Source organism: Wolffia australiana, chromosome 7 (assembly GCF_029677425.1).
Source record: "Wolffia australiana isolate 7733 chromosome 7, ASM2967742v1".
Lineage (NCBI taxonomy): Eukaryota > Viridiplantae > Streptophyta > Magnoliopsida > Alismatales > Araceae > Wolffia > Wolffia australiana.
The window spans coordinates 12,102,292-12,122,398 of record NC_135841.1 but is presented as its reverse complement, the minus strand read 5'-3'; the positions used below and the strand labels follow the sequence as shown (position 1 = coordinate 12,122,398).

The window sequence follows — 20,107 nt, the reverse complement described above, 5'->3', positions numbered from 1 at the left end:
CAAAAACTCTAAAGAGAGAACGTGATGTGAATGGGGTTTAAAATTTTAAGTGAATTTTTTTATGAAATGTTTGTTGATTTTTATTGGAATTTTAAAGACAACATTAAGATTAATCAGATTATGGGACCGAAAGCTAGAGAGAGAAATTTAGCCTAATCAGTTTTAATAAATTTTTAGTGATATTTGCTTTCAAAATTGTTATTTAATTTAATTGGATGTGTAAATGAGGCATGAAGGGATAACAGAAACTCTGTTATAGCCATTTCTGTACATTCAATGTACTCTACGGATAGAGGAATACATAAAGTTGAAGATAGTAAAATAAGAAATTGAAAGATTTCGTTGAAATTGTTCGTTTGGAAATTTCCCGAAAGTGTAAGAGAACAATAATCTAGAGAGAGAAAATGATCACATTGTAATTTATCTGGTTTAGTGGTATTGATTTTAAAATGTTTGATAATCTTGATTGGAATCCAAGATCAGGCATTGTGATGCCAGACGTCGTCGAGGACAGTATTGATTTTAAAATGTATGATGGCTCGGTACTGATAATGGATAGTGGTATCGAACGTCGATGGTGTCGTCGTCTAATGGATAAACCCTAATGGGTAAGTGTAACTATGATGCGAGGAATGAACATCTTACGTGTCGTATGATAACATGCAAATAGAAGCTAAAATAAGTGTCTGTTTATCATGTTTTTGGGCTTTTAATGCACAAAACATGGATTTTTAACGCATGTTATCATCATTTTAGGTAAAAATAATAGATTCGTTGAATTGCAAGCTAATAATACTTTTAATCAATGTTTTGGTCAATTTGTACACTTTAAATGTGTTTAAGATGAATTTTAAATGAAATTAAACAATTAATTAACCTATTTCTATAAATAAAATTAAAGAAACAAATTAAATAAAATTTAGAAATTAATAAAATCATTTTAGGCATGAATAAACATTTTTTCTTGGATTTATTCCAGTTATTTTCCAATTAGAAAGTATTTTTGTTTTATTTAAACTGGCCCTTATTAGGCCAGTTTTGGCGCTCAAATGTTGTTAAGTGACGCAGGGCCCGCAAAAATTGCGCTCCGCATGCGGTGCCGTGCAAGCCAATCAGAAGAAGAGGCTGACCCCTCTGTGCGTGACACGCACGTATCCGATCTTGTGCGTGTCGCGAACAAAAAGGAGACACGCAAAGGCTCTAAGAACCAATCGCGTCGCGTTGTACGCCCAGCGTACAATGAGAAAAGCATCAAAGTTCTACGCGGCGATAAAAGGCCGGAAAAACGACATTTCTGGGTTGTTCTTGATTTTTCAAGCTGAAGGAAGGAACGCCTAGCCTCCCTCAAGACTCAAGAATCAGCTGGAGCAGTTTGGGAACAAAATTGAGCTGAAATTTTGCAGATCCGGCGCCGTCGTTCGTCAGCGAGTTCAACCCAAATTTGGAAAAATTCGGCGTTCGTTGCTCGGGATCAGCTCGAATTAATTCCCTGATAGTTCTGGTACATCAAGGTCTCTCTACCTTTGATTTTTGCACCAAATTACTTCATTAATTTTTTGAAATTTGCATTTCTGTTCACGTTCGCCGTTCGTTTTAATTCCCGATTTAGTTGTCTTACTTCGTAGATTTCAGTTCATTTTCAAATCGTTTAGTACTAGTTTAGTACAAAATTCCTATTTCGAATCTTATCTGCAATTAGAATCACATAAATCGTGAACTAGATTCACGATCCCGTCCGTGAAAAAAAGCAAATTGTGAGTTACATTCACGATTTGCTAATTTAGGACGTAATTACCATTTCATATTAATTTTGATAAAATAAAAATATAATAAAAATACTCTTAACACTAGCATAAAACCTAGTTTTCTGATTCTTTAAAAAAAATCAGTAAAACACCATCCGAAAAATAAAACAAACTAAAGAAATAAAACCATACAGTTAAATCCATTTAGACATTGATTTCAAATAAAAAAAGGCAACAAATATATATATATATATATATATATATATATAATTAAAATCGACTAAAGATTTAAAATCAAATATAAAGATAAACTTAAGTGGTTTTATATCTCTGTTATTTAATAACAGAGAATCATTAAAATCACTTAAGTTCAACGGAGAGAATGTTAGTTCAGATTTACAAGTATTAGCATTTGAAAAAGAAATTAAAACATCTATTCATTTAGATTTCAAGTTCAAAACCCTAATCAGAAGAAAACTGAATATCTCCTATCGCCTCCCTATGGTTCGACCCCTTACTCAATTCATTAAGGGATATATAAATTTAGTGATTAAGCCCAAAAAACCCCTAAATAACGACATATATAAACGTAATTTTTGAGCTTATCATCGTACATGCAGGCTTTGACTCTAAGGAGGCGCTGAGCTCCGAGCTTGGACGGGATTGCCGGGTGAGGATGATGGTGGCCTCTTGAACCTCGTCGGACTGATAAAGACATTTACGGCTGAACATAATCAATCCGCAGGGCTCACGTATTGGAAGGACTCGTCTGTACAGGTAAGATGCTCAAAATACGTTCGTAGTTTTCTCTCAAATATTATTCTCACCTACCTAGCCCGAATGCGGTGGAGTCAAGACAAAAATTTACTGCAAGAGATAATTAAACGAGCGACCGGAGAGGACAACGTACCTCGTCGGCGAGGCTCATGGTGCAGAATTTGTCGACAGTTGGCGGCGGTCGAAGTGGGTGTGGTGGAGAAGCGCCGAAGAGCGGACGGCAGCTAGACAAGCGATGATGAAGCCAGAGCTAGTGGTAAAGGTCGGAGGAAGAGGAGTCGACGAAGGGAACCAGTGGGGTAGGCATAGCTCGAGCGAGCCTGTCAGAGAAGACGGAGCGACGATTTAGTAGTCAGCTTGGGCGGGTCATTCAGCAGGGCGAGCGGCAGCAGCTGATCGACCGATGGTTCGATTGCCTACGACAGCTGGCGATTGGCGGCGAGTGAGGTTGATGCTCGTCGGGACGCCAGCTCTAGAAGCTGACTTCAGTGTAACAATGGTGGCGTGATCCTCGTCAATAGGCCAAGAGCTTAGATGGTCATGGCGGAGAGCCCAAGGGGCCCAGCAGGGTGCAGCCCAAAGGTACATGCGGATAGGAGAATACCAAGAAGATAGAAATTCTGGGGAGGGATGCCAATAGTGATTCCCGGTCGATTAGCAACAGAGGAACGAATCGCCCATCGTTGAACCTTCTCATCCCAGCCAGAAGTTCCAAACTGGGATTCCTCCAGGCCTACGAGCGGGGGCGCGGGCCCTTATGCACCACGACAAGCGGTGGTCGTGGAAGACTAAGCCGTTGAATGTCGCGGGACGTGAAATTGCCAAATCGCGTGACAATCGCAAGGGGGTGAACACGGTTGACTAGGCTCTTCACACGGCGAGTTCGCACGTTAATGCCTCTTGGAGGTAGGATGTGAGGCTACTACTTTCTCTCACGATCGCACCTTGAATAGAGATCCGACTCTATTGATAGGGTTGAAATTCACCGACCGGCTGAAGGGGAACGAGAAGAATAGCCAGGTCCGACAACTCACCGTGGTCGAGCAAATTTCTGACGGTGAGTTTGGGAAATTGTGGCGCGCCCCCTCCAGACGACGGTGGAAGAGTGGGAGGTTTTCCGTCTCCTTCTGGTGTCTTATTCAACTCTTCTAAACCTTCTCTTCTTCCTCCCCCTTTTCAGAGTCCTCGATGGAGGGGAGGGTGAGACCAGAACAAGAAACAAAGGGAAACTAAAAGGGGGTTGAAATTCCTCCCCCCCCCTTAGTGGGTCAACAAAGAAAAGGGGGTCCATTATGAGGGCCCCCTATTACAATTAGAGGGAAACTAAAACATAAATGAAAAAAAGGACAAAGGGAAGTGTGGGAGGGGGGAGCCCAAATTGCTAAGGACCCCCTCCCACATGTCGACAAAGATGCATGGCATCGGCGGGACATGTTGCCTTGTGACGAAAACAGAACGACAAGACGTGAAAACACAAAACACGACAAAAGAAACGATGAAAATGAAGATACGATATTCGAGCACTTTCACCTGGTCTCCAATGACGGCGGTGGGTGGCGCAGATGACGTTGTCAATGAACCTTGATGGCGTGCGCCATCACATTGTCTTCAGATCATGGGACCGAAAGCTATAGAGGGAATTTGAGACAAGTTGGGTTTATCAAATTATTAGAGATATAAGGTTTTCAATAGTTCCAACTTTTGATTGGGAATTTGAAACAAATCTAGAGGGATAAAGTGATCTGAATGGGTTTTATAAATTTTATTGATATTTAATTTTAAAATGTTGGTGTATTTTGATTGGAATTTTAAAGAAGGCATTACGACTTATCAGATAAGGGACCAAATGGTTGAGTGAGAAAGTTACTTAATCGGAGCTATAAAATTTTAAGTGATATTTTATTTTACCTGTTCTTGAATTTGATTCAAAATTTGAATTATGAATTAGAAGTTGTCACATGAGAAAACTGAAATCTAGATAGAGAAAAAGTGATCCGACTGTGTTTAATGAGTTTTACTGATATTTGGTATTTAAAGTGTTTGTGGTGTTGATTGGAATTTGAAATCGGGCCCTAAGACTATTCAGATGATGGGTCTAAAGGCTAGAGAGAGAAAATGAGCCAAATTGGTTTTGTCAAACTTTTACTGATGTTGGGTTTTGAAATATTCTACATTTTAATTAGAAATTTAAATCAGGCATGAAGACCCTTTGCCTGAAGAAACAAAAACTAGTGAGAGAAAGTAAGTTGAATGGCTTTTATTATTTTAAGTGATTTTTGGTTTTTAAAAGGTTTGTTGATTTTGATTGGACTTTTAAATCAGACATTAAGAGTCATTGGATTAGAGGTCGGAAAGCTAGAGTGAAAAATTTAGCTTTTATTAGACTTTTTTGTGATTTTGTTTTTAATTTTTCTTGAATTTGATTGCAAATGTAAATCAGGTAAGAAGAGTCATCGCGTAGGATAACAGATGTAGAGAGAGAAAGTGATCCTAATATATTTTATAAGTTTTAGTAATATTTGGTTTTGAAGATGTTGGTTCATCTTGATTAGAATTTGAAATCAGGCACTAAGAGACTTCCGATTTTGGGACCGAAAGCTAGAGGGAGAAAATGTGGCAAAATTGGTTTTATCAATATTTTAGTGATATTTGGTTTTGAGTGTTCTTTATATTGATTGGAAATTTAAATTGGGCATGAAAAGTCTTCACATAAAACAAAACAAATATATAAAAAAAGCAAGTTGAATGGCTTTTATAATTTTAACTGATTTTTGGTTCTGAAATGTTTTGATTGGAATTTTCAGTCATCCATTAATAGTCATTGGATGGGGGGTTTGAAAGATAGAGTGATTGGAAATGTTGTACATTTTGATTGGAAATTTAAATCAGGCATGAAGAGTATTTTTTCAGATGAAACAAATATACAATGAGAGAAAGTCAGATGAATAAATTTTATATTTTAATTTATTTTTAGTTTTGAATTGTTGTTGATTTTTTGGGAAATTTATAGAGGCATTAAGAGTCATCTGATTAGTGAACCAAAAGCTGGAGAGAGAAAGTTAGCCTAATCAGTTTTAATAAACTTTTAGTGACATTCGTTTTCAAATTGCTCTTGAGTTTAATTGTAAACTAAAATGAGGCATGAAGAGGCATTGTGTAAGAGAACAAAAATCTAGAGGGAGAAAATGATCCGATTGTAATTCATCAGATTTTGTGATATTTGATGTAAGGTTACAAGTCGGGTTTCATCAAATTATTAATGATGTAAGGTTTTCAATAGTTCTACCTTTTGATTGCAATTTGAAAACATTTGGAAAGATTCTTTGCCTAATGAAACAAATCTAGAGGGAAAAAGTAAGGTAAATGGGTTTTAGAATTTTTAGTGATATTCCCTCATCCTTGATCTCTCTTCTCTGTATAGATACTATGGCGATAGTATGTCTGGAACGTTGGAGTGGACTATGGCGAACATGGTTAAGAACCCAGACATGCAGGAAAAGTTGGCTGAATAAGTTGGTGAAGAAACGAGGGAGGAAGAACTCTGGGGAAATTCCTACCTCAAGGCTATAGTCCTAGTGACGCTTCGACGACATCCTCTGGGACAATTGTTGGTTAAACACGTATTCTTCAATGACGTTTCGTTGGATGGCAAGACATTCTGTAAAGTAACTATGGTGAACTTTGTGGTGAAGAACATGAACCTGGATGAGAAGACGTGATTGAATCCGGTAGAGTTCAGACCAGAAAGGTTCGTCCCAGGTGGAGAGGGCGAAATCGTAGATTTGAGTTGCAGAAGCACATTTCAGATGATACCCTTTGGTGCAAGACGATGGATGTGCTCTAGAATGGGCCTTGCCTTTGTTATTCTTTAATGCTTTGTGGGTAATCTTGTGAGAGAGTTCAGATGTGAACCTAGTCTTGTTGGGGTTGATCTTGTAGAGAAACATGAGGGCATGTGATGTAACATGACGAGTACCGGGATTGAACGACATGTTACACCATAGGAAGGGCGAGGGCAGTCATGTCATGTAGGAAAGTGGACTAACATGAACATCATGCAAGTGATGATGCAACAATGAAATCACTAAGAAGTATAAATCTAGCGTCGACATACACCAGCAACCATTCAGCTTTGGTAAATGTTACCTGGAAATGACACTAGGCTTCGATGATCCGAATGTAGGGTTGAAGGCCGATGATATGAGCTCAGCTACTGTCGCTTTTGCACACGCCCTTGATGGTCTCAACCAAGGACATACTGACTGAAATACTAATCCTCGGAATGTGAATCCTATCCATTACTTATCTAACCCCAGTAGAGAAGAAAATGTTCGGACGTACTGAAATAAATAATGTAATGTCGAATGGAAATTGATGTGTACAAGGAGCAATAGGCCTGGGCGGTGTTTGATTCAGCAACAATGAAAGGCGAGCAACACGTAGGCTGGATGATGATGCAAGTAGATGTGGCAGTGCAAGTAAGTGCAGTAGTGGAAGTAATTGAGGTGCCAAAAGAACGCATGATGGTGCAAGTACGCACGGCGACAAGTAGGTGTGTCGGCGCAAGTAGGCGGCTAGGCACGGTGACCGGCAAGATGGCAAGGCACTGCGGCGATGGGCGTGACAGCGAGGCGTGGGGGACACAGCTGGGAATGTGAACTCGGCCGCATCACGGGCGACACAAGGAAGCGGCGGTCGAAGACGGAAGGCATGGCAGTTGCAGCAGCAGAACTCCGACGGTGGCGGTAGTAGGTTGTAGCGCCTACTAGGGCAGTGGCAGTTGTGAGATGAAGTGGTGGCCGTGGGCGCGGCTAGGCGGCGTTAGGCGTGATGGAAATATATGTGGCTGGAAAGCCAATCACACATTCCACATCTCGTTCCATGTTCATTAATAGAACATATTTAATATAGTGCACCTGTGATGCAAATAATGAAGTTAATGAATGCATGATCGGACTTAGTGAATTATGATGAGATTGTAACACGGAGATCATTAGTCTTTAAGCATGTATTCTAAACATTCCTATTCAAAGGATACGCGGGAAGGACATTGAAGTATCCGGATAGAATAGCACTATCTAGCCTCACTCATATGATGAGTATGGCCGATCCCGTAGCCATTAGTGTGGAGACCCTAAGGATAGATAGTGGGTGCTCTTTAGTGGAAAGAGTTCACTGAATTGATCCGTACGAATCCCTGAATGGTATTATACCGAACTATCAATCAGGTTGATTCACGTCGCGGTTGTGTAAGTGGACCTTAGACCTGAGACACCAAAGACGTCTTGCGGATGGACGGTTGTACTTTTGGCTATGGCCAATGAGTCTCTAATCATGGGATTCTAAACGGTCTTAGTTCGGGTACATCAAGAAGTACACGAAGGCGATTGAGTGGTCAAGATGGGATCTTCCACCCTCGGTATAAGAGGTGACAGCTCAAGGAAGATGATGTGATGAAGTCCTTGGCCAAGGCAGTGAAATATCAGAGAAGAGTTCTCCGATGATTTCCGAATGCATCAGTACTAACTTGGATGATCGATTAGGGTTTGGTAGTTAACCATACCCTATGTCGTCTAACTAGCGTCAAGTGGATGAGGGATTATACATACCTGGTAAACGATGACGAACAGGTTCCAAGAATGAGTTGATACACACTCCTTTGTATCTTAAGAATACGAGGTGTAGCTAGGCACCCCACGTGTCGGAGTCTCAACCTATCGATTGGGTTAAATCGATCTGACATTAATTAATCTATATGATGATATAGTTAATTAATTTAGAAGTCCAATAAAGGTTATTGGGCCACTAGATTCGTTAACTAGACTAATACATGGGCCTAGAGGGTCACAGGCAAATGATCTTTTGGACGTTGGAAGATATACTTAAGTTTTGGAAGTTTTTATGAAAAATACCTACTTAGTATAAAAAGGGGAAGACCCTAAACAAAATTCACCCAGGCCAGAATGGTTCAAGGGCCTTTCATCTTACTCTCCCATCTCCCAACACCCGCTCTCCCTCCCCGATGTGATCGGGGCGACGTAATGATGCTGGTGGAGAAAGAACGGGGCTCGTCAACGAGAAGGAGGAGAGGAGATGTGATGTGCTGAGGATCGCATGGATATGTCTAGACGCTGCACATGTGAGCAGCTTGACTCGGTTTACTCAAGGATCCAAGAAATCATGGATGTGATCCATGGAAAGGTACTTCGTTTAATGTTTTCTTGACGTTGTTCGATTTGTTCAAGTCTTCCACTGCTAATTGTTTTGATTTGTTCATCCAAACCAAGGCCTCTAGAACCCAACAAGGGGCCCGAGGGAGGCGCTAGGTGGCGGCAAGCACCGCTAGGTAGTCTCGGGAGGCAGCGGTTGGACCTCTTACGAAGGTGGCGGTGTCGACAGTTTCTGGTGAAGAGGGCGGTGGTTTCTGGCAAACTCTAGGGTTTTTTCTCTCCCTTAATTTCATAGTGGCATTTTCATAATTATGATGAAAACTAAAAAAACTCTACAAATCAGAGAAAATCCTTCAAAATCACATTTTCTTCTCTTCTCTTCTTATTGGGGGGCACCATCTTTTATAGGGAAAAATATGGGCCTCACCCTTAGAAACAAAGGGGAGAAGGCCCAATTAAGAGTAATTAGGGCCCCTTGATGGTAGAGAGAAATCCACTAACATGCCCACACATGGGTTCACACACGCGCAAATGCGTAGGTCCATACCAAGGTCCAAACATGTGCAAACAAACAAAAATAAACACATACGTGGCTGACATGCATGGCTACTAAACAAAGAAAATGCAAGGAAAGATAATGTCAAACCTTTGTGGCCTGTTGACAAGGCTGGGTACTCTAAAGGTTGGGTCTTGCGCATGAGCCCTTGCTTGATGAACTGGTTAGATGGGGTCTTCGAAGTTAGATGGTCCCCCATCATCCTCGCAACGTGGCGAAAGCTCAACAGTGTCGAGCTTGACACCAACTGCATAGTGTCCAGGGAATGGCTCTAGCCGGACGGGGTGTTAGAGCTCATCTTTTATATGCACAAGTGCTTCATTCGGGGTGGGGGGCCGACCCTCCAATGGAATAAGGATCAGTCATCTCGTATTGCCTTTTCCTGCAATGCTAATTATCTCCCCTAGTACCTTCTCTACGCTCTCATGCCTAAGTGGTGCCCAAACTAGAGAAGGTGGACAAGCAAAATCACTCACATATGACTATAGACTACTAGGGCCATAAGGGATGGCTTTTTGGTGGAGAAAAGAGGCGACATGGGTTTGTACGACTCAAGGTTGGACACGTTGACGATGAGGCATATTTCCCAATTAGGGGAAATACTCGCAATGTATGCGATCTTCCCAACCACACGGACTATCGAGAAAGGCCCAACACTAGAAGCATGAAGCTTTGTAGCGACCCCACGAGAGTATCTCTTGGGATTTAACCTGACCATGACAAGACCTCCCTCGGTGTAGCTAACTGACCTATGCCCACATCAGCGGCGACCATATAATTATTGTTTTGCATGACGATATGGGAATGAATGCCATGATGTAACTCTCTCTCATGATGCACAAATGCAACTCCATGTTCTAAGAACCTACAATGCATGAATAAGGATGTAGGTTCCTCTAGCTTAAGTGGTATCTGGCCGTAGAAGGTACCAAACATAATCAACTCGATGATGTAAATCGCTAGCGATAAGGTAGCGAGCTCTGCCCACTGAATAACCCATTCCCACATCATGAAATCTCTCGTATCACAAGAACATACACAATAATATACGAGATAGAAGTCTGCTTCAGTCCATCTATCCATCGCGGAGGGGTAAGTCATAGAAAGACCAACTCGTGTATCTCGAAGAAGCCACATTGACTTCAAAAAGTACCCCACGAATAGAACATTGTGATCATAACGCCGTAAAAGTGGAAATTTTCACCCCTAAAGAAGGCAATCAACCATAGAGGATGACCACATTATATGATAGGAGATGGATGAAGAGAATCCAGCGAAGCTACGACGTCGTTCACCAGATTTTCCAGCCACGAAGGACAAAGGATGGACGTCCAGTTCGGGATGAAGAGGAACATGATACTCCTTCAAACATCTTGAATCAAAAGGACAATAACTGTAACTCGATTTCAGATGGAAGACAACAACAACAAAAAATGATTTCTGTTCTTTGACAACAACAACAACAAACAATTTCTCTTCTTTGACAACAACAACAACAAACGATTTCTCTTCTTTGATAATCGCTACTATTAAGTCTATGATGCCTCCTCTTATTCTTGATGAAATCTTCTTCTTCTTCAACAAAACACGGCAATAACTACCAAAGGCAAACGAGATCTGGAAATATCAAATTGATAAAGCTTGTCCTCCCACGTCCACCCCTGCCCCTTCTTTGTAGAGAGGGAGTGGCAATTGTGGGAGGCCCAATTGGGCCCCTTTTTAAGGGGAAAGCCTATTAGGCTTCCCCTTAAAAGAGCTCTTTTGGGGGAGAAGAAGCCCAACATGGATTTCGTCCCACCTAAAGATTGCAATCAAGCATAATTAAAATAAAAAACACATGGGGGGGCGTCCCAACAATCCAACGATGATGAAAAATGAAATTATATAAAGGCACACGACACAATATGAGACAATGATGCCGCTTCTGAAACCTGATTGTGGAAGCATGGGTTTTTCACGTTGGCTCGTACAGTGCGAGGTGGCTGGTGATGGTCAAGGCTTGATCTACTAGATGGTCCTTCCTTATCATGACCGTGATGAAGCATCCCCCTTCTCCGGCATCACCAATCACAGTACGCTGGTGATGGAATGAGCAACCCCACCCGATCGGAGACATTGTCGGAACCATCACCCTCCTGCTCAACAGCCCACCGGTTCATGTCCAGCCTGAATGGCACACCGAGGCGAAGGTGAAAACACCTGGGTTCATATACCGCGGGTAAAGTGAGCCAGTATGCGCATTTGGGTATTCGAGTGTTTTGAATTTTACTTGGCAAGTGCTTGTTATGTTCATCGTGTTTGCCATGTTTGTCGCGTTTGTCATGTTCATCACGTTCGTTGTGTTCATTGTGTTATCGTGTTTTTTTCCTATAAAGGGGGGTCCCCATGTTAGAGGCCCCTCCCATATTAGACCCATTGTAAGGGCCCATCACGACGCCTGTATAAGGGAGGATGTATGCCTAACTTAGACCAGACTAGGGTTTTGAATTTTAGTTATCAGCCACTGGTCTCTCAATGAAGAAAGAAGAAGAAAAAGGAAAGGAGGAGAAGAAACGGAGAGGAGGGGAGATAACCACTCCCTATGCCACAACACTCATTCAACCTGTGTGTCTACCCTGGTCAGCCGCACAGTCACACACCGCAATCGCCAAGCTGCATGCATGCCTTGAGTGTAGGCACACAGCCACCGCCTCGGCACTCATCGCATCTGCACCAAGCTACCGCACACCTACGCAGCCGTCGCTTGTCACGCAGTTGTGGCTCGCCACGCAGCTGCCGCTCATCGCGCAGCCGCCACTCGCCACGTAGTCACTGCCTGCCGTGGGCTGTGTGCAACTGCATCACTGCTGCTGGTATGTATGCACCATACTGCCAAGTCGCCCATGCAGCCTACTGCCCACTACATGCCGCGCCATCTGCCTCCCGCATTGCCAGGCGCACAGCCACCGGGCAGCATGCCGCCCACCATGCGCCGAGGCACCTGCCATGCTGCTATCGTTGGCTAAGTGTTCACTTGCATTGTTTCACCATCATTGTAGCCCATTCCACTGCCTAAGTTGAAGCTTGTAGCTTGGCAAAACCCCACGAGTCATGGAGTGCATGTACGTCCACCTAGGCTTATTACATCATATAGAACTATCTCCGTAGGGAATCACCCATCCAACGACGTCACCGACAACATTAGGCATCAACCAGATTATTGTTCCCGATGCTGAATTATCAGCTTGTTGTTGTTGGTTGATGATTTGTATAACTTACCATTTGTAGTTTATCTTCCTCTGTATTTCTTTTGTTTGGTTGATCTTACAGATACGAACTATAGTGTAATGAACTTCATAGTCCCTTTCACAGTGTGTTTAATCCAAGAGAAAGGTTGAGTTATTTTATATTCGTGCATTTTCTCTCTTTGAATCTCTCTTGGGAGTCCACCATCATAAACAACACATCAAATCTGCGTTGGGCAGTTAATCTTGACTCAATTATTTTAGGAGTTAATTGTGTAAATAGGTCAAGGAACAAAGTAAGTTAGTAGGGATCACTAGTCTATATGGAGATGTGATGGAGGATCATCCCATTGAGCATGCCCACACTCGTTTTCAGCCACGTCATAGAGCCCGAGCCGACATTAATAACCCAAGTTTTTGCTATCAGGCTTGAAAATCGCATCCACATCGCTTATTTTGTGTTCGGACTGTTTTTACGGTTTTACAAAGGTCCTTCACATGTATGGTCCTCCTATTCGCATTGTTTAGTTTTATTTGTCACCCCTTTGACTGTGATGAGGCCCCCTCCTGCGTGTGTACGGGCCTCCCTATGTGAGTTTCTTGTTTCTTTATGCTCTTGGTTTACACCTTTGAAAGACAGCCATGCATGGCTTCTTCCCCTTGAAGGATCCTTTAGGGGGGAAGCCCACTAAGCTCCTCCTCCTAAAGGAGCCCATTAGGGCACTTTTAATTTCTCTCCCCCCCACTCGCTTTTCTTTGAGTCTAAAAGAAAGGAATGATGAAGATCTGTTTGTTTGGAAGCAAATAGTCTCATTCATGGTATGCTAGGGTTTTCTCCTTGACTACTCCCCTTAGGGAAGAGTACTCCTGCCGTGAGCAAGGTCTCACCAGTTTTGGGCAGTGGCAGATTCCCCACGTCGGTTGAAGGTGTGCATCCATCCGGCGCTAGAGTTACCATCACCCGGTAACTGTCTCTCTTCGAGTTGCACCGCCACCCTGAAACCATCACTGACTTTTCCCGTGTTTGCATCGCCAATTTGTCCTATTGCGTCGAGCCCTTCCACTTGATCTGCATTCATCGGGTTGCACCATCGGGGGCTCATCTCTCCTTGGTCATCTACAGCGACAGGACTATTCCTGGTCGACGAGACCTCAAAAGAGACGACCGAGGCAGCCGGCCTCATTTTGCCCATCATTCTTGTGAACTGCTCCGATCAGCCGAGGAGCCACCACCATTTCCACGATGTCAACACAATCAAGGCGCCGCTCTCCTCCTTCCCCATCCCACAAGTGGTGAGCTTGTTATCCCTAGATCGTGATGCCCTGCCCTTGGGCGCCTGGTAGTGCGAATGCACACCTACATCAAGTTTCACTAATCTACACCATCCTATCTCACGGCCGTGGCATCACTTGGACACCGGAGCACAAAATCCTTTTTCGAGCTCGCTCGTTGCCGTTGTCAGTTTCTGGTGTCGGTAGTTGATCAGCTACATCGCCGGAAAGGGGAAGACTATCAGTCCGCGAAGCTAATGTTGGCCCAACAGCCAGAACAGAGGACTCCTAGGACAGACCCAGTGATTGCTAGATGGCCGGCAGAGTATTTGACCCACGCGACCATCTATCGCCGTTCTAGTCGTCGCTGGTCAAATCTCTATGATAATCGGCCCTTGACGTTATTCTTCCTCGACATCTCAGCTGACTCCAGGATCAAGTCAGTACCCGTGAATTCCCTCAGAACATTAGTCGTGCGCCCCAAGCTGGTGGGCCAACGACACCATTATCACATAATGACCTCTCGCGGACCTTGGATTCCGAGCTAGATTGTCAAGCACTCCTGCCCCCCGAATCCACCAATGAACGGAGATGTGATCAACACTATCTCTAGTGCCTTTAGCTATAGGAGACTCTCCAATGAACGCCCTAGTCTCCAGTTCAAGTGACTCACCACGGGTGGATTCCATGGTTATCGTTTCCCGGTGATGACCCGACATCCCGCTCCTAGTCCACTCACGGAGTGACAGGTCTCATACCTCTTCCACTTTATTTTACAGTATTATTACATCTTTTAGTGCCAGTCTTCGACTACTCCTCTGCCTCGAGAGACTTTATACATGATATAGGATGAGCCACTGTCACGGGTTAAAGACGTTCTTTGAAGGTGTCAGATCGGCGTCGCTTGGCACGACGGATACATACATGCCTAGACGGTGATTGTCCCCCACCCTATCTACCTTCCAACCCACCATTTGAGTCATTGGGAGCTCGTCCGTGACACGACCCCTTGTGTCGTTTATCTGTCTCAATGCCCCGAATCTATCGGTTGCCACCATACCTCTCGTTGGACTTAAACCTATCGCATATTTTAATTTCGTTGCATCCTATATCCTCCTTTGTCATTTCTTGTATGAGACGATTGGCTCGATCCACACACATCATGTTACATTAAGATGTGGCGGCAAGAGTTGAGTTTTAGGGACACAAGACTGGGCGTGTTGGAAGACCAAGCCCTTGGACAGGTGTGTGGTCATGCTGAGTTTGAGTCCATAGGAAGTTAAGGAAGAATGCCTATAAATATGTCTAATATCTTGATGGGGACCATTGCGACTACATTTGATGCCGAATGTCGTGGGGGACATGGTCCAGACGGTACCGAGGAAGATGGACTCAGTACCTAGATAGTGGGTCAGATGTCGACGGTGTCGTCGTTCGACAGATGAGAAAACCCAAACGGGTATGTATAACTACGATGTAATGAGTGATGTGTCCCACCTGCCGTATGAGCGGACTCCGACTCGAGGGAGACGCCGAGTTTTGAGCATTGACGGGGTTGTCAGGCGATGGCAATGGTAGCCTCTCGATCCTCGTTGGAGGGACGAAGACGTCTACGGCTGAACAAAATCAATCCGTAGGGCTCGCATGTAACTGACAGACTTATCTGTACCAGTAAGATGCTCACTTGTGTTCGTAGTTTTCTCTCAATTACCCCTCTCGCCTACCTAGCCCGCGTGCGGTGGAGTCAATACAAAAGTAAACTATGCAGGATAATATAACATGAGCTGAAGGAATGACATACCTCATCGGCCTGCGGCTTGCCATGCAGAGTCTTCATCGACGATGGCAATTGGATTGGGTGCGGTGGAGAGGCTCTCGAGAGCGACGGTGGCTCAACTAGCATCAAGCATAGGAGCAGTTGAGGGGGAGGTAGCAAAGGTGAGCGACATCGACAGCTTGGACAGCTAGCCTGGCTTGGTGAGCACGACCATGGGTATGTGGGTCAGTGTGGAGCAGTGTCGACAAGATTGCGAGCTGTGGTGCAAGAACAGAGCCCTCGAGAATGCGAAGGCTCACGATCCATGAACTAAGCACGCTGACCTATTTCTCGCAAGGTGTGGAGCAATCTTCGAACAATATCGTGCACTGGGAGGGTCCTGTTTGTTCCGTCTATGACAAAAGAGTACAACCTCTAGGTACCTCTTTGTATCACAGTTTGGCGATCAGTGAGTAGCACAGAGGTCTGGCCAATTGCCCAACCTGTGTGAATTCTGGTTCGGCTGCTGTAGATGGATCAACGGGCGTCCCTTTGGGTGCAACAAATTCCCAACGGTGCCTGGCAGCTTAGCCGATCAGCAAGATTGGAGCCAAAGCCTTCGATTCGGTGTCGTCGAGAGAAGGACGTCGGTTGGATCATTCATCCAGGACTAGTCATTGATCGGCGATCGTATGTTCCCTCATAGACGTCTGGAGCAGTCCCGTAGGAGGAAGTCCGAATTCTGGTTTGGCTATCGCAGGTAGATCAGCGTGCATCCCTAAAGATGCGATGAATTTCCAACCGCATCTGGCAGCTCAATCGATCAGCAAGATCCGAGCAGAAGCCATCGATTTGGCGTCGTCGGGAGGAGAATGCTGGGCGTGGAGTCATCAATCTGGGACTAAACGCCAAATGGCAGACGTCTATTCCCTCATAGTTGTCTGGATTTGTTCCATAAGGGGAAATCCCTTTCGTCCTTGCATTGAATCAGCGACTACAGTCTTCATGCGCGGGAGTTCAACCCACGATCGCTCCCATAAAGAACACTCAGCGGCGATCGTGCGGTCCTGTTAGTGATAGATCACCGGGTTCCGGTTAAAGGGGTGGTCGTTGGTGGTGGCAGGGATTTATTAACGACCTTCTTCCTGTCTCGGGCAATCTTCTCTCTCGAGCACTGCCTCGCCCTCCCTCTCCTCCCCTCTAGATCTTCCTATCTCTCAAGGGGGAGGTGAGACCACAAAAAAATGAACACTCTTTAATTCACTATTTGTCCTGGTCTGACCTTCTCCTAGGGTGCCCCTCTTCCTTTATGAGGGGGAGGCAGATTGGGCCCTAGGAGGACACAAGAGGGGGGGGAATAATTGTCCAGAAAGGGGGCCCTTATTTTATGGGCCCCCATTACAAAATAAAGAGGGAAAAACAAATCCTAAAAAAAAAAAAAAGAAGAACAAGGGAGGGGAGTCCAAAATGACTAAGGACCCCTCCCACATGACAACAAGGACACAGACAAACAACGGACGCATCGGGATGCAACAAAAAAACAATTCGACGAGGGCAAAAAACACGAAATGCCACTAACGAAGAGGAGGGAAACCAAAATGCGATAAAACGAGCATGTTTCACCCAGGCTATTTACGACACCAGCGGTGGCTCCGATGACTCCTTCGACGGGTCACGATGGCGTGCACAATCAACATTGACATGGGACGAGTTCAACCACGCCAGGCTACTCGAGCTGAGGTTCGTGATCGCAGCTTCAAGTATTTAGCATAGTTCTTACTCGTAAGTATTGCACTTTATTTTTTTGTATTTTATTTTCTTTGAACAATTTGGATTGGGCCACTATGTTTTGGGCCTCGTCCATTGTTTTCTTTTGTCTCTTTGCAATATACGATTAAGGAGATATCATCTAACGACGTATATCCCCCGTTGTTTGTCACTTGGGCATCCTCCTTCCTATATAAAGGGATGGTATGCCCAAGGATGCTTTAGACTGTCTTGAAAAATCGTAAATATCTTGTTCTTTAGAGTTCTCGTTTCCTGCTTAGTTAAAATAACAGTAATAGATTTAAATCAAGACGAGATCGTGAATCCCTCGCCGTCATGCCAGCTTCACCACGTCTAGAACACTCCATGTAAGAACCGCCGCCTATTTGAATTCACAATGACACAACAATTTCGTCCATTTGAATTCTTGGACCAGATCAAGAAAGGCCTTGTCTTATCCACCGACTTGCAAGGTTCTAGTTCAAGATTTCTTCCCATCACACCATTCGCCCGCCTCCAAGAACACACAGCTTGGCATGAATGATTCTTTCTTTCAAGAACCCACCTTCTTGGAGCAGTTGCCAACATCAAGAAGGTTTCAAGAATCCTTCTCGGGAACAGAACATCCCCCATCCGCCTTAGCGCACCCCCAGCTTCCATGCCGCCATGTGCACCGTAGCACAACACCACCGTATCTGCAACTGCACGATGTGCGCACGCCACACACCACCGCATGCGCCACACACTGCCCTGCATGCCCCTTATTGCTGCACTTGCCGCACGCTGGCCGTGCGTGCACTGCTCTCAAGATGCGCGCACAACAAGCGAGCTGTATAGTGAATTTTATGAGCTGTTGGGAGTTTGATGGCGATGATTCCCCACACGGAAGTCAATTGAATTGTCTTTTCTGCGTCAACAACTTGGTTCTATTCACTCGTAGTTCATTCATACCTTTCCATGTATTTTCTCTAATTTATCTGTTGTAACACGTGCTGTGCAATCCTGGCGACTACGTGTTACATCATATTGGTTTAAGAGCCAGGCATGTTATTTTTCTTTGATACGATCAGTAGTGTATCATTATTACATGATATTTTGAAATTCATTCGCATCATCATATCATTTTATATTGATCTCGTGGTGTTTAGACATGTTAGTTGACCTTACTATAATACAAACTCGTGCGTAACTACGACACGTCGTAGGAGGATCCTATATATGATCCCGATGTAGCGGATCTTTCACCTGAAGATTACCAAGCCGACACTATCAGGAAGAACATCCTTACAGTGCAGAGGTTGAACTACCTCCGCAACCCATTAGAGACGTTGTTACTGAGATTCTTACTCCTTGTACTGGGACCTCAGTGCTCATCCCACCTACCCAGTCCAAAGGCTGGGTTTCTGCCATCTCGCTGCCCACATCTAGGCCGCCCTTGAACAGAGAAAAGACAATATATTTGGTGAACAAAGTTCCTCGACAACTGGTCAAGGCCCTAGTGCGGAGCAGCCCAACGCTACCTCTAGCTCAGGAAGTACCACCGCCACCACCGCAACGTTCGAATGGTCGACCGATGTCTCAACAACGCTACCGCTGACATCAATAGTGGGAGAATCATCCCTGAAGATCACCGCCACCTGATCAGCATCACAATCAGCGATACTACGATGACCGTACCTATCCACCCGATAGGAATTTCTATCAAACCGAAGCTAGGCATTCACCGCCATATGACCCTCAAGGGTATCCATACAGGGTAACTCTCGTCATGTATGTGGCTCCTGCCCCACCTACTACGCCATACACGTAAAATAGCTCGTCAGACTGGGTGGATTACCTATACCACCGGTTTGCCACCCGCACCAGTCCAATACGGATATAACCACAGATACATGCAGAATTGTGGATGGCTTCTCCATATATCTGCTCAATAAACCAACCGAAAACATCAGATCAGGGCGTGCCATGGGAGAGTTGGGCCCTTCAGTGAATTGTGGGCGAGATGTTCTACCGGGCACCGGGTCTGCGTGCCACCATAGATTGCCACTAACTAGAGGACCGATGAGGAGGAGATTTGTGCCGAGGAGATGAGATGTTCTATAGAACCATGGAAGATACCATTCATTCACAAGTTGTTCACTTCATCATTTGGTCATTGGATCGTAAAGTCACTTCAACCTGGACTCTGACTAGGCTCACTCTGACTGACCACGGATATTGTCTCTGAGGATAGATAGCTGAGATATGAGCCAGGATAGAAGGTAAATCACTTTCCACATCCATCACCCATTCATATCCACATCCATTTAGTAATCTGTGCAATATGAGTGATGAGAGTGACGCACAAGGAACCCTTAGTCCAAGTCAACCACCTATCCCCACTTTATAAGATAAAGACCAGATGATACATTATCTCCCATGATTTCCTCTTGTGGCCTGTGGCCTACCAGCAGGCAGGGGATCAAGTAGGGTGGTCGCTGGGTCTCTTCTGCCAGTCCACTTCTATATGGTGCTCTACAAGACTTTTTTTTAGCGAGCCGATTTAAAAGGTAGACCGCAGTGCTCACTGCCTCTCCCCATAGCTCTTTAGGCAGATCCTTGGACTTCAGCATGCTCCTCACCATGCCCATGACTATCCTGTTCTTCCTCTCAACAATGTCATTTTGCCGAGGAGAATAAGGAGCAGTCAACTGCCTCTTAATGCCTTGAGAATCACAAAAATCAGAGAATTCATCGGAATTGAACTCACCTCCTCTATCAGTCCGAAGACATTTGATTTTTAGATCCTTCTCTGCTTCAGCTAGAGCCTTGAATTTCTTGAATGCACTTAAGGCTTCTGA

At 44.4% G+C, this 20,107-nt stretch overlaps 2 long non-coding RNA genes across 3 annotated transcripts; one reads left to right on the top strand and one right to left on the bottom strand.

The window, feature by feature from the left end:
* Positions 1 to 1,124: 1,124 nt before the first annotated feature.
* Positions 1,125 to 2,741, top strand: LOC144705615 (uncharacterized). Of its 2 annotated transcripts, XR_013582066.1 has the most exons (3): positions 1,284 to 1,511; positions 2,366 to 2,522; positions 2,602 to 2,741. It is a non-coding gene; the product is annotated as an uncharacterized LOC144705615 (long non-coding RNA). The 2 variants fall into 2 exon arrangements; XR_013582065.1 differs by lacking the exon at positions 2,602 to 2,741 and having other exon boundaries at positions 1,125 to 1,511; positions 2,366 to 2,575.
* On the bottom strand, positions 2,157 to 2,798 carry LOC144705614 (uncharacterized). Its single transcript, XR_013582064.1, has 2 exons — positions 2,656 to 2,798; positions 2,157 to 2,514 (listed from the first exon to the last, which is right to left on the bottom strand). It is a non-coding gene; the product is annotated as an uncharacterized LOC144705614 (long non-coding RNA).
* Positions 2,799 to 20,107: the final 17,309 nt, after the last annotated feature.